This window comes from Rattus rattus, chromosome 14 (genome assembly GCF_011064425.1).
Source record: "Rattus rattus isolate New Zealand chromosome 14, Rrattus_CSIRO_v1, whole genome shotgun sequence".
NCBI lineage: Eukaryota > Metazoa > Chordata > Mammalia > Rodentia > Muridae > Rattus > Rattus rattus.
In genome coordinates this window covers 41,425,772-41,440,884 of record NC_046167.1, presented here as the reverse complement: position 1 = coordinate 41,440,884, position 15,113 = coordinate 41,425,772, and the positions used below count along the sequence as shown (strand labels likewise).

The 15,113-nt window shown below is 42.6% G+C and overlaps 5 non-coding genes across 5 annotated transcripts; 2 read left to right on the top strand and 3 right to left on the bottom strand.

The window, feature by feature from the left end:
- Window positions 1-825: 825 nt before the first annotated feature.
- Trnaa-agc lies at window positions 826-897 on the bottom strand. The gene has a single exon. It is a non-coding gene; the product is annotated as a tRNA-Ala (tRNA).
- Window positions 898-5,048: 4,151 nt separating this feature from the next.
- Window positions 5,049-5,120, bottom strand: Trnaa-cgc. The gene has a single exon. It is a non-coding gene; the product is annotated as a tRNA-Ala (tRNA).
- A 4,500-nt stretch (window positions 5,121-9,620) lies between these two features.
- Window positions 9,621-9,694, top strand: Trnat-agu. Its single transcript has one exon. It is a non-coding gene; the product is annotated as a tRNA-Thr (tRNA).
- A 3,965-nt stretch (window positions 9,695-13,659) lies between these two features.
- Trnaa-agc lies at window positions 13,660-13,731 on the bottom strand. Its single transcript has one exon. It is a non-coding gene; the product is annotated as a tRNA-Ala (tRNA).
- Window positions 13,732-14,759: 1,028 nt separating this feature from the next.
- Window positions 14,760-14,831, top strand: Trnaa-agc. The gene has a single exon. It is a non-coding gene; the product is annotated as a tRNA-Ala (tRNA).
- The last annotated feature ends 282 nt before the right edge of the window (window positions 14,832-15,113 follow it).

The following is a 15,113-nucleotide window of genomic DNA, read 5'->3' as shown; positions in this document are numbered from 1 at the left end:
CTTAGTACCACCTTACAGTCGCATTTCTCAGACCTATACTGTTGGTCAGTAGTTGGCAGAACAGACTGATTTAACCAGAAGGATTAGCAAGCCCAAAAACACCTTAGCAAGCCTAAGACTCACACCTTAATGTCCTCTTTCCTTAGGACCAAGCTGCTTCAGCACAAGACCCTATTATAATTGATTGTTCAAAATGCTGTAGTCAGACAGAAGGAAGAGCTGGTATCTGTTGTTCTCTTCAAGAACTTGACTAATCCATACCCCAACCTGGTAACCCTCCACAACCCCTCCACATCCCCAGGTTTAAAAGCTTTTAATTCATTTGTAACCAGGCAGAATGCCAATAATGGTTGCTCTGGGCTCGGTTGGGGACCAGATGAGGTGGGGCAGTGGACGGAATAAAGCCACTGGAAAACTTTTCTGAACTCCCTTTACTTGTTAATATCAGTGTCGAAAGTTGGGAGTAGAGGGAAAAGTTCAAAGGAGGAATCCCTCCAGACAAAGGGCCCACTAGACAAAGCCCCTTACAGTAGTGCTACAGAATCAGTCACTAGCTGTGCGAGGAGTCGGGAGAGGCAGAAGAGCATCAGTCCTCTACATTCAGAGGTGTGGATGTGCATCTTCCCTGATCCCAGACTGGAGCCACGAGAGCGTCCCCAAGATTGGTGCAAATACAGTTCCTAATACAGCTGGTTAACGAAACCTGTTCGTTTGCGAACAGCAATAACAAATTAGTAGGAATAGCTTTGTGCATAGCCCGAAACAGGCTAAAGAGAGAATTGAAATTCTAAAAATGAATGTGGGCCTTCCCCACCATCAAAAACCTGGAGATGCTGGGGATCGAACCCAGGACCTCATGCATGCTAAGCATGCGCTCTACCACTGAGCTACATCCCCACTGCCGAGAAGTGCCTGTTTCCTATTCATCTTCATAAAAATTCAAGAGCCTTTCTAGAATTGTTATTTTGATCTTCTTTGTCAAAATAATAAAATAAATAAAGAGGCCCCCAATACAAGGGGTATTCTGATCAATCTGCACTTTCACAGACACGCCAGTGAGGGTTGTGAACGGTCTGGGGTCTAAAACCTCAGTTTAAAAAGCGACCGGGATCCTCTCTTCTTCCTTCAGGACTAAGGACAGATCCTCCCAGAAAAGTTGGGGAACCCTTTGCCAAGTGTTACCTATAATTACGGAGAGGAAGAAAGCACTCACCTGCCGTTGTCATACGGTCTCCGCAGTCTGTCCTAGAGCTATGAAAGACAATGAAAACTAGGAGCCTTGGAGGACAGGGTTCTACAATAAAACCCAGCCCCCCTGTCTTAGCCACGGAGAACGTTTTAAGAATCAAGATGTTAGAGACTTCCCTTCCGCCGATCTTCGCCGCGCCAGGCTTTATCCAAATGAAACCCATAGAACTTGAAATCTCAGACTCTTCAGTGACTTTTGAGAGGAGACAGGGATGCAGTCAGGAGTGCTCTTCTCCCCGACTCGGCTACTTTTCTCTGGGGTTTGCTTTCTGTACGAATAATGGCTCTTCCACTTTTGTAAATTCCCTATTCAGGAAGTAGGGTCTTATTCCTGCCTGGAGAGTTCTCTCTTCCCTTTCCCTTCCCCTCCCCTCGTCTCCCCTCCCCTCGTTTCCCCTCCCCTCGTCTCCCCTCCCCTTCCCCCTCCCTTCTTCTCCCTTCTCTTCCCCCTCTTCGCTATCCCCTCTCCTCACTCTCCTCTCCCCTCTCCCTTTCTCTCCTTCCCTTTCCCTTCCCTAAAGAAATGTATCTCTGTCGTTGAGTTTTAAAGTTCTGCTCTGCTCTGGCACAGCACAACACCTGTAAAGCAGTGCTTGGGGGGCGGGGGCGCTAAAGGAAAAGAATTGCTACAAGTTCTCACTTAGCCTAGAAAGCATGGGAAAGGGGCACTGAGCTCAGGTAAGGTGGGAAGGAGATAACAGTAATGAAGTTGTGTTCTTTGAAAAACAGCCATAATAAAGCTCACAGGCAAACACATATAGAGACAGACAGACAGACAGACAGACAGAGGCAAATGTATGACACATGGGTGCAACAGAGGATGGAAAAGGGTATCTGTTTCCTGGAATTGGAGTTACAGAGGGTTGTGATCCACCATATAGTGTTAAGAATCAAACCCTCTATCCTCCAGAAGAACAGCCAGTGCTCTTGACCGCCCAGCCATCTCTTTGGGCTCAGCAATTCTAAAAACAAAGCAAAACAAATCTGTTTTTAAGCTGAAACTATACAATGTATACTAGTTGGTGAGTTTGAACATATGTGTGAACCACTGGAAACATCATCATGGTCAAGAAAGTTAACACACTCATCAACTCTAAAAGCTTCCTTCTGTTTTCACCTGTGGGTAACTGTGCGTGCACTCGTCCATTCACTTGTGTGTGCACCTGAGTGTGTAAAGAACATTTAACTTGATTTCTGCTTTCAATGTTTTCAGTGTAAAATACAGTATTGTTAACTACAGTTGCAACTTTCCTTCTTAATCTTAAAAATCTTAAAAGTAAGACCTCAAAGTTCTTCTGAAGGGATTCCATACTCTACACAGATTTGGGGAGTACGAGGTAACCCAAATTTCCAGTAGTACCAAGTGGTGCACAGTCCGCCTGACCACACTCACCTAACAGTTCACCCAGAGTCCCTATCTGGACTTCAAAATGCAGGATATTAAATGCACTGAAAATAATAACACAAATAATAAATAACAATAAATAATCAATTCCACCTTTGGGTGGATGTGTTTTGGAGGAGAGGGGAAGAACCTGGTGGTCACTTACTGCAGAAAGCTGAGAGCCTCTGCATTCCTGACTCGTTCCCCTTAGTTGTTGAGATAGTCTCTCACTGAACCTGGAGCTTGTCATTTAGGTTAAACTAGCCAGTAAGTGGTAGAGTCTGGCTTTACTATGCATATTATGGAATTCAAAGGCAGATCCACCTGCTTAAGCATTTCGCCCACTGGGCCATCTCCCCAGCACCTATACTCTGGTTGGTTGGTTGGTTGGTTGGTTGGTTGGTTGGTTGGTTGGTTGGTTGGTTGGTTTTGACATTGCTTCTTTGTTATTTGAGCTCAGTCTGTAGCTTTATAGACCAGGCTGGGTTACAGTCACAGCAATCCTCCTGCATCAGCCTCCTAGATGCTGAGGTTGCATTATATGCTTTCTTCCTCCTGCATTCCTTGCTGACATGAAATCGGAGTGATAAGGAACAGGTCACATAAAAATACAAAAACAGTACATCCTGTGAACTCAAGCCACATGGCAAGAGAAAGAAAGGGTGATTTAACCTTGGAAATACAGTCCAGAGATCAGTGTTTTAGAACATTGGGAAAGGTGAACAGGGCTTGGGTTCCATATAATTAATGTCTATGGGGCAAGGCAGCAGCCCATGGTTGTTTCCCAACAGTCTTTCCTCGTTTCTCATTATTAGTCTTATAAACTTAGTTTTGCTCAGGTAGTCATGTACCCCATACACGGAGATGAATGAATGGTCGACTGACCATGCAGGTAAGCCATGCCTCTTAACCTAGTAAAATCAATACCATTTCCTTCCAAGAAATATCTTATAACTTATTCTTTGTTATCCTAAAATTGAAGTGAGTTGATTTAGGCTAAACATATAACTTTCCTTCAAAGTCAACAAGTCCCTAACTAGTATGAGAAATAAAAACAAATTAGTTTGACATATCAAATAAAGAAAATTACATGAACGCTCAGAGCAACTGCTTAGAAAACATCACTATACAGTCATGTTCTTGTAGCTTTAAAAAATGGCCGCTGTGATTGAAGTAAATACAAAGAAAAGCAGACACTTTGTGTGAACTTTGAAAACCACGCTCACACTCCCCTTGCCCAGGCTGGCTTCCAACACAATCAGTGATTCTTAGTCAAGTCTCAGAGCATATTTCCATAATTTACAGAAAAAAAAATTAAAGCAGAAGATATACTCCCGGTTTACTAATGTGAAAAATTGTTCAGTAGAAAAGGAATCTTGAGGTCTTTGTTTTCCCCCATTAATTAATTATTTATTTAGTTTACATCTCGATCGCAGTTCCTCCTTTCATCCCAGTCCCCTCCCCTCACGAATCCCCACGCCCCATCCCTCCTCCTTCATCTGTGAGAAAGAGGAGGTCGCTCCTAGGTATCAATCCACCCTGACACCCTGTGCAGGACTAGGCACAAACTCTCCCACTGAGTCTAGCCAAGACAGCCTAGAGAGGTGGACAGGGTCCGCAGGCAGGCAACAGAGTCAGGGTAAGCGCCCTCTCCAGTTGTTGGAGGACCCACATGAAGACCAGGTTCCATGTCTACTGCATACGTTGGGGAAGGGAGGGGCTGTGTCCTTGTATGTTCTTTGGTTGGCAGTTCGGTTTCTGGGAAGGTGTTTTAGGGGTTCCCATCAAGGTGTTCTACAGTTGTGTTTTGTTGTTGCAGTGGTATTACTGGGGCTTAAACCTACCAGTAATCCACCAGCCTCCCACCAGGGAGGACTACATCCCCCACCCACCGCCTGGCATTCAAAGTTTGATTCGAAGTTGCTCAGGCAGACACAGTTTAATAACTTTTGATACTTTTACCTTGAGGCCCAGCCCCATCTTTTCCCTAGCCGTCTCACAGTGAGAATGATCAGCTGTCCTGTACAAAAGCAGTTAATAAAACCAAAGGCAGAGAGAGAAATTAAATGTTAAGTACCTCCAGTGTGTGAGAGACTCTCTATTCTGAATTCCTATGTACAATTAATGAATGTTAGCAATGGATACTATTAGTACCTCCCCTAGCCCCACTATTTTCCAAAATATATATAGAGTCATTTTATTTTTACTAAGTGTAGCCCCTGGTGGGCCTGTACATCCTTCCTTCTGGATGCTTTCACAGGGTGATTTGTCCGACAACCACCTTAGAGCTGTCTCTAGGAAGGACGCGGTGTTTCGATAGCTAAATAGACACGAAATAAGTATAAGGATATAAAGCGCTTAAATAAATATCGTAAGAAAGTATTTTAAAAGGACAAAATATTTTGAGAAAAAACATTGGAGATGCCGGGGATCGAACCCGGGGCCTCATACATGCGAAGCATGCGCTCTACCACTGAGCTACATCCCCATCTACACTAAAGAGGCTACTCACAATCCCTATCTTTTAAAAAAAAAAAAAAAAAAAAAAAAAAAAAAAAAAAAGCCCAGCGTGCTTTTTTCTAACGGTTCTATTTAGTGAAAGGCATTCTTAGGACAGATTTCAGCTGCACCAGTCTCCTTTGGAGACCCCCAACAAAGCTCAGGATCGCCGGAAGAAAACAGTTTCCAAAGTCTCCACACTACCGATTCTTCTGATGACCAAGTCACCTACCAGGCACAGGCAGAAAGGATTGAGGGAACCGAGGGATTTCCCACCCTCTTTTCTGGAGCATTTTCTTCAGCTCAAAGGGCCAAAATTTTTGCGTCTGATTAAATCTAATGCCAATGAAAATGCTGTAAGCTGAAAACGTCGACACCTACCCTGGTCTTTGTTCACATTGGCAAGGGCTATCTAAGCGCACCTGACTGTAAAGCAGGGACCCACGAACTTCAGCTTCACCAGGGATCCTAGAAGGTCCTTTCTGCACCTCCTCAAAGGGCCCTAGCTGCAGCACCTTCACCCTGGATCCGTACAACCAGAATCTCAGACAGGTGCCGCCGCCTCTGAGTCACTAAACCACACTCAGTGGTCGCAGCCGCAGACAAAAAACAAAGGTTCTGTTTCTCGGTTCAGAAAGTCTGTAGCAGAGAACAGTGACTCTTCAGAAGTAGAAATGAACCTCAAAGACACGATCCAGGAAAGTGGTCATTAATTAATATATTGAACTTCATTAAAATTAAAACAGCCTGTAAAAGACAAAAGACAAGCCCCAGGCTGAGGGGAAAATACTGTTCTGTCATGCTTGATAAATCGGGTATCCTCAGTATCTAAAGCATGGTGGTGAAGGTACCTCCGGAGGCTGAAGCAACAGTATTGCTGAGTCTGGAGAAGTCTGGACCACATATTGAGTTCCAGGCCAATCTGGACCACAGAATGAGACACTGTCACAGAATAAAACAAACTGTGAGCCGCCTTGAATTAGTCCATTGTGTTAAACTCCACTGTCTCTGATGTTCTGCACTCTGAAGTGTGTTCTGTGTAAGAACCCGGAGGTCTATACCGCAGAGGTTCTGAGTTGCACGGACTCTTCCATTCCTTCACAGCAAAGCTTCAACTTTCATCAGAAACCTATGGGCGAATTCTTTGAAACCACATATGTCTTTTGAAACTATAATCGATTGATACATTTTGCCTGACGCTGAGCTGTGCACTTCCTTACACTCTGGCATGGAATGATGCTCTGGGTTTATATTGTGTTTATATTGTGTCCCAGTTCCCCTTACAACAACAAATTCTCCTGGAACGCTCTTCCCTTTTAGCAGACTCCATAATCAACATACAAGGCTACCCTGCCCAGTACCTGAGTGTGAATGCTTATGCACTGTTTTAGTAGGCAAAGCTAGGACAGAGATGTCCTTTGCCTTTGTGGAAATTTTGTGTAGTCCTTCTCTCATGGTGAGAGTTCTGGTTTCCAACATTGGCTTCATTCCTACACACACACAGTTAAAATTATGTATTAAATTATGTATTAAGATTCAAGTGCCGTTCCATTGTACCTAAAAGGCAATTGTGAAAAGTGCTGCACAAACTTTCACTAAAATTCACCCTCTTGTTTCTATTGCATCATTTTTAAAAAATGTATTTAATGATTTTTTTGAATTTCATACATGTATACAATGTATTTTGATAAGTGTTATATTTTTGAGAGTTTTTTCCTGCTGATATTCATATATAAAATGTGTTCCCTTTCTCTGTGTTAAACTTATTTTGAAATTTTAACGTATAAGACATAAATCTATACAGAGATATTGAGTTGCTGTATCTTGAGATGCCTTAAGGTGGGCCAACGGGAGTGCCCTTCAGGCATCATCTTGGGAACTGACTTAGGCTAGCAGTATAGCACTTAGAATAGGCCTTAGCCTTGTTAACCTTGTTCTGGTTTGGCTTTGAGGTAGAATGCAGTCCAGCAGGTTCTGAAAGAACAGAGTTGTATAAAAGGATCGATGTAGCCAGTACATTTTAGGTTCTGAAGACTCAGATAGAAAGACCTCTCTACGGTATTTATGAGGCAAGTTTTGATGTTGCTAGTGTAGCTCAGGAGAGGCATGCTTAGCATACAAAGGCCCTGAGTTCAGCCCCCATCTCTTCCACCCACAAATCCATCCTGTAGGCTGAAGACTGTGAGCTAAGCTTTCCCACCAACAATTCTTAGTTGCAATCTTTCGCGGTGGCGTATTTGTTAACCTCTATGAGATTTAAGAAGCTACTTTGCTTATTTATATGACCTTGGACTTTTTTCATGAAGTATGATGTTTATTAACTTGGCAAATTCTATGCACTCTCCGTGAGCAATATGATAATTTGAAATACATACATTTCAGACATATATTCACACATAAATTTCCAAATGGCTTAATAGATTTATCAGTGTATGTGTCTTCGATCTGGAGGTCTGGAGACCTTCCTCCCATCTGTCCTTCCTGTGAGTGGCTGAGAAGGGAAGAGGGGAGGAAGAAAAGATGAAAAGGAAAGAAAAAGAGAAGGTGGAGAAGGAAGGGAGGAAGGGAGGAGAGGGAGGGAGGGAGGAGAAGAATAGTCTATGAGGAGCCTTTGTGGAAGCTCAGAGGAGGGAAGAGCCTCACACCCACACTTACTCCGCACTCTTGCTTTGCCCTGGATGATTCTTTCAATCCCTACCAGCAGTCTGATTTTGGGGTCCCAACAAGAGCTTTGATGGGCCAACATAATTCTGATCACACAGTTCAGTTTATGAAGCAAAATTGTTTCTGTGTATCACCTAAATGAGGAGAAATATTTTAGAAAACCTGAGTGTAAAAGAAGGTTTGAGGAAAAGATAAAAGACTCTCGAGTTCTAATATCTGACAAGGGGAAATGGTTAATTTGCTGCTGCTGTAGGATGGAGACACTGCTGATGATACTTACTCAATAACATGGTACATTCCAATACCTCCACAAACTATCTTCTGCTTACATTTTCATAAGTTTTTAACCTCATTCGACAAAAGCCTTTCTGTCCCTCTCACAATTTTACCCTTACTACCATTGTGTGTTAGTAGATTGGCTTCATGCTTTCATGAACAATTGCTTCTTAACTCCTTAGAAAATATTCTCATCTATAGTTGTGCCTTATAAATGACTCATGCACTTTGCTCTTCAATCACTTTGAACAGTCATTGACTCTGACTGAACTTTAAAATAATATTGGTAACATCCATACTAATTAAATATCAGGGAAAGAGAGAATGTAAGCTCGAAGCCATCCTGGGCTATCTACAGTGTGATTTCTAGGACAAATGTCTTTTAGAGAGATTTGGTTGTAATGAAAATAAAAGTCACTTTTATTTCTCTGGTGTTGTTGGTGTAAGTTTGAGATTTGGTCATGTGGTCAGGCTGGCAATGTTTACATATGTAATCTTTGAGCAAAGCTGTATTGCCGACGAACCTGCAGATCTGTGAAGATTATGAGAAATTAAAGATCTAGACTGATAGAAAAAGAAGCCTCGAGAATGTTTCCTTCAGTTTCTTTAAGTTTCTGAGTGGTGCCTTCTAGGATGTGGATGATCAGAAAGCTGTCTGGACTCCTGTCTGTTTCTCTCCTCAAGCCTTTTTCTCCACACTGCCTGCAAGGGCTCTAATCAGTATTGTAGAACAGAGAGATTCCAGGTCCTTCTAGGGAATCTGGGTGCATTGGACAATTAACAACACTTTTCAAATCTCAAACATCCTAGAAAGACAAAAGGGTTGGGGAGGGAAAAGAAAACTGACAAGAAATAAAAAAGAAAAACTCTTCTCTGCATGACTGCTGTGGTTCGGCTGGGAAAGCATTGTGAGGAAAATAGGAAGAAGGTTCTAGGCTCAATCCTGAGACTTGGTGAATCGAATTTTTACTAATGTGAGATTATTCCTTTGTGATATGGGAATTCTGAATGTTTAGTACAATAATCTCCTCTACCGTTGGTATAATGTAGTGTGTTGACACTCAAGTCTTCACCTAGGAAAACTATAGTTTGATTTTGTAACGATTTTATAACTCGGTAAATTTTTTCTTTTCCTCTTTCACCCTCTCTTTTCTTCCTTTCTTTGCTCTTTTGTTTTTGAAATAGTGACAGTTCAGCTCAGGGCTCAGCAATTAAGACATTTTTAATTTGATAATGAGCTTGACAATCAAAGCCCACATCTATTGTTTTGACTGTATATGCATTGATAAGGAAAAATAACAGAATATGGTACACAGACATATGTGACCCTGAAAAAGAATGAAACAGCACTCAGCCACTACTGGAGAGGGGTTCACAGCAACTGGAGAGGAAAATGTTACATAGTATCTCCAAGGAACCTGAACTGTCACCGTTGTTTGGTCATCTGCACACGAGGAACAGTAATCATTTAATTTTCAGGTACTTAGGTTTGTCTGAAACACTGCCTACCTATGCTCTCTCCTAAGAGGAAACTACCTCAATTTGTAAGGGCTCTGTGGCTTAGCTGGTTAAAGCGCCTGTCTAGTAAACAGGAGATCCTGGGTTCAAATCCCAGCAGGGCCTCTAGGAGACTTGTCAGTCAATTTTAAGGATTGAGGATTTTGCACTACTGTTTTGTTACCAGTCCCACTACACACCCTACTGTATGTGTAACCATTATCAACCAATACTTTTGGTAAAATAAAACTGATTTTAAAGCACTGGCTCAACCTAACCCTGCCAGAAAGAAGTCAAAGGCAGATCTGTGTCTGCAGTCCAGTTTTGGGGTTCTTAGTGGGTGAGGGAGTGGTTGTAAAAGTTAGATCTTTTCCTTGGATTGTCCCACTCATCATTATCTTAATTACTCTAGTTGTAATTTTCTATAAAGAACTAAAACTGAATGCCTCAAATTCAGAAAGGGTCTGTAGACCTTGCTCGAGAATTTTAGTGAAATGTCAAGAAACTTGTGGAGAAATATTATGAATGTAGATTTATTATGGTTGGGGCCAGCAACATGTGCACTGGCCCAATGTGCCCAGAACAACAGAACAACATAGAAGTATCAGTTCTTATTCACTCAAACAAAACTTGAGTTCATTCTCAGTTTCTCCTCCCCTCCCCAGCTCTCCTTGTCCCCTCCTCCAACCCTCCAATTCCTCCCCCCACCTCTCCACCCCTTCACTGAATTTAGCTCCAGGCACAAGACTCTGTCTCAGGTCCACTCAGTAATTCAAGGAAGAGAGCCTTTGCAGATTCCCAGCACTTCCTCTCAGTCTCTTATTTCTGAGTAAAAGAAGTTTTCAGTGTTTAATTATTTTTTTTAACATTGGCAATTTGTTCTCAACTGTGATTTGGCTTTTGAGTGAGTAGCTTCCTCAAAGCACGTCTCAATGGTAGGTGACCATCAACTGCAGAAAATCCAAGACAGAGGGTAAAAAAGAGGAACATGTAGTTAAACATCACAGGGCAGCCTTGGACTTCAGCCACACAAGTGAAACCTACCCCAGCTACAGAGAAAATGCTCAGTGTGGCCATGTCCCAAATTTAAACTCAGATTGTTGTGAGCAAATGAAACAAGTGTGTTTTGTTTTCAATCACTTGATTTTCAGTAGTTAGCTATACAACTAAGATAAACTCTGTGTTGTTTCTTTTGTCTTGCTGACAGTTTTGTACAAGGAATCAAAGGGAACTGAAAGAAAAGCAATTGTAACAGAGCACATTCTGATACTTTCCCTATGCAGAGAAAGCATCTCAAAAGGATCACAGCAGCAGACCAAGGTGTGGACTGACAGAGTGGGAGAAAGAACGGTCTCTTCTAAGGTAGCATTCATAACCAAACGGAGTGCTTGCAGGTAGAAAAAGGATCCAGTCTGAATTTTTTTGGAAATCAGGAATTCCTGTCTAGCCTGAGAATAACCGGAAATGAAGCTGATCACATTTGTTGCTGAATAACTTCAAGACCATTGTGTGACTCAGAGGTAGGTTGCAGGCTAAGCATTGAGGGAGTCCAGTGATCTTGGACTCCACATTGCTTTTCTTTCTCCCCATAACTCAATAAAGCGTCCAAGGTTCCCATCTTTAAATTGTCTTTAACCATATTTTTTCTTGCTGATATGCCAAGTAAATTCATCACTGGACAGTTTTTGAATGCATCTATTTAACTCTAGTTCCTGGCCGCTGTAAGCCTGGCTGCATCAGCACATGTAGGGCTGTAACTCTCCAGCCATCAGTTCACAGTTTCCTGGATTATAGAAAAGACAAAAGGAAGGAAGGAAGGAGGGAAGGAAGGAAGGAAGGAAGGAAGAAAGAAAGAAAGAAAGAAAGAAAGAAAGAAAGAAAGAAAGAAAGAAAGAAAGATGCTGAAAGTGCAACTCTGTGCTGTAGTGCTTCTGTCAGGGTGAGGTCCGGGTTCAATTCCCAGCCCATCTTAGCACTGTGGGGTTATAGGCTGAGGAGTAAAGAGCCATCCTTAGCTCCTCCTCCTTTAGTCTGCAGCTCACTCTGACAGTAGAAATCAATTACAACAGGTGTTGGAAGGGATGCGGGTGCACATACCTGTAATCCTAACACGTGAGAGAGAGGTCGGGGTAGAATGACTGGGGAATTCAAGGCCATCTTCTGCTACATAGTTTAGTTGGAGGCAAGCCTGAGCTACATGTAACTGTCTCAAACAAAGTGGTGGAATACCCAGCCAACATCCCTGCATATTCAGGATGAGAGAATAAGAGAACAACATCTTTGAAGAAATGTTAAGGTTTTCAAATTCCAAAGGGGGGGAAATGTAGTCAAAACAAAGATGTTGTCAAATGATCACATACAGGAACTTCAGGTGATCTCAGCTTTGGACTGAAAGCAGTGATCTGGCTCTTGATTCTTTGTGAAAGTCCAATCATGCACCCCCTAGCTCCATAATCTTAACAGTCCAAATTTTATGTCCAAAATAATTTCTCAATGGTGCCCCTCCACACTCAAGACCTGCCTGGGTTTCAGAGTGGTTTCAAGACCAACCGGGGGAACTAAGTGAGCTCCTGTTTCAAAATAGAAAGTAGAGGCCTAGGGGTATAGCCAGTGGTAAGTGCTTGCCTAACACATGCAAAATCCTATATTGAACCCCCAGCATCAAAAACATTTTGATTAGTTTTAAAAATCTAGTTAAATAAAAATAATTTCCATTAACAACATAGGAAAGAGACTGGTGACTCTGTGGAGATTGACAGTCACATACAGAAACATAAGAGCCATTCCATGACAGAACAGTTACTACCTAGATTCTGGCTGACTTTTACCAGTCCAACCCTATCTGCTTTGTGCTGTCTGTGACTTTCTTACATAATTTTTCTTTCTTTGAAGGCACTTTATGAAGAATTCAACAATTGTATGGCTTTATTCTTTGAGATACATGCTTTGAAATATCTCTCAGAGGTTTTCCTATGAGAGATGGTTTTAGCAAGGTCACCTGCTGGGCTTTGGGGACATATATTAGTAAGTATGGGTTCATCTCCCCAGTAATGAAGAATGTCATTTCTTTGGATAATGAAAGCTTATGACAGGATACTTTGTAGCCTATATGAAACCAGCACCAGAAGGAAGAAGTCGTCTGATTATACAATTTAAACTTAATTTAATAAAATTTAAAACTAAAACATGTAGTAGTAAATAATAATAAGAAGAAGAAGAAGAAGAAGAGGAGGAGGAGGAGGAGGAGGAGGAGGAGGAGGAGGAGGAGGAGGAGGAGGAGGAGGAGGAGGAGGAGGAGGAGGAGGAGGAGGGGGACACCAACCGGCACCAGCAGGCCACATGGCGACAGCGGTCTCATTCGGCCAGCCAGACTCGGCAGACTCTCTGGCTCTCAAAACGTCTCCACCTGACTCGCTAAGTTCCCAATTTCCACACCACTCTACCAGCGGCTACTCTCTGGGCCCTGTAGCGATCTCTCCGTCTCCAAGACTAGCCCTCTCTGCTATGATGGGCTCTACTCACATTCCCAGCATCCACTCCGTGTGTAGTCGCAACTCTCCGTAACCTGTTAAAATCAAAGCTCTAGAAGCTTGTAATTAATCAATCAGATTTATATCAGTAAATTCTCACTCCACAAAACGTCCACACAATAAACTCAGAGCCAATTGATACTGATATAAACTGCCCACCTAGATAAAACAAATTATCCTATAATAATCCATCCCTTATAAGATATTCCTAGCTACCTGTGGCTAATTAAAGCTACACAGGGGTGGGTCATCCTTCTCCTCTATCTTCTCTTCTCTCTTTCCCACCTTTCAAAGACTCTGACCCCATCTTTCTTTTTCACTGCCCAATCACAGACCTTGCCTTATCTTGTGCCTGCCCTCACCTGCACATAGACATCAATCCACAAAACCAAGGTTCTGAAGTTGAAGAAACTTTGAAAAACACCCACCCCCGAACCTTAAGAGGAAAGGACACCTTTTCCTTCCAAGGTTATATTGTTTCATCATAACAATAATAACACAAACTAGTCTATAACATCCTACAGTCAACAGTAAGATCTCCGATGAGGCAAACAGTTAGAATGGAGGTGCTGGGGATCGAACCCAGGGCCTCGTGCATGCTAAGCACGCGCTCTACCACTGAGCTACACCCCCGCTGACGCACAGAACTTCAGACTGTTCTGTACTGTGGTTTACATTGTTGTTTGAGGTTGGGCATCTAATGCTTAGTCTCTTGAAATTCTGTTTCTCGAGTTTTGAATAGTTGGATTTTCCCATAGTTGCCAAATGCAAGACAGCAGGCAAAACACTCATGCACATCACGCGCGCGCGTGCACGCGTACACACACACACACACACACACACACACACACACACACCTGCTGTTAGATAGAATGCCGGGTTTTGAGCATGTTCATCAAGAACTATATCATTGACATACATACCGAACTCTTGCCAGATAAGAATTTTATTAACTCTGCTTATGAAGTTAATTTGCAAACTGTGGACGTAGTGCATCTATTTCCTTAGACTTCTTTTATTAGTGTGAGTACATTGTTTGCTTTTCAGAACATGTTTTGTATATTGTCACACGGACATTCGAATATTTCTCTTTTGTGAGAGGTTATACCTGTGGCTTCTGTGCCCCCCCCCCCATGTTTTCTGCACATCTTAGTCAAGTGCTGTCCGGTGCTGTACCACTGAACCATATCCCGAGTCCCTGTCAAGAGACTTGGGCTTGCTTTTTCTTTCAGGCGCTTCATAGAATCGAGCCTTCAATGTGCTAGACTTAACTCTATTTTTCAGTTGATTCCTATCTTCCCACCTGTATCTACATTTCTCAGAAAAGTCATAGGCTCCTTTAAAAAAAAAAAAAAAATCTGGCATTCCTTTTTGGAGTCTTTTCGACAGCTTCCTGGGCACTCCTGTAGGAAGGGAGAATCTGAAGTCCCACTTAAGATTCGGTATTGGGATCTGCCCTGGAGGGGTGCTGGGATCTGCTGCCTTGCAGTTGGGAACTATGGGAAGATTTTGAAGTCTTTCATTCAGAACACCTTTCTGTGTCTAGAGCAAACAATTCAAAACTCGAGAAACAGAATTTCAAGAGACTAAGCATTAGATGCCCAACCTCAAACAACAATGTAAACCACAGTACAGAATAGTCTAAAGTCCTGTCCATCAGCGGGGGTGTAGCTCAGTGGTAGAGCGCGTGCTTAGCATGCACGAGGCCCTGGGTTCGATCCCCAGCACCTCCATTCTAGCCATTTGCTTCGTATAGGATCTTACCGTAGGGTGCTTTGTACATTTTCCTCGCGTTTTACGTCCATAAAAGTGTGTTTCTCTTATTCACAGAGATGTAACTTTGCTATTTATTCATTTCGTCAACGGTTCATCGGTTTCTACATCAAGACTGCTTCTCCTCAAGGGAACGGCTGGGAGGCCATGTACTGAAATGCAACTGCCAAGTGAAGGTTTCATGAAATTATACATTTTACATCTACTGTGTGTGTGTGTGTGTGTGTGATGTGCATGGGTAT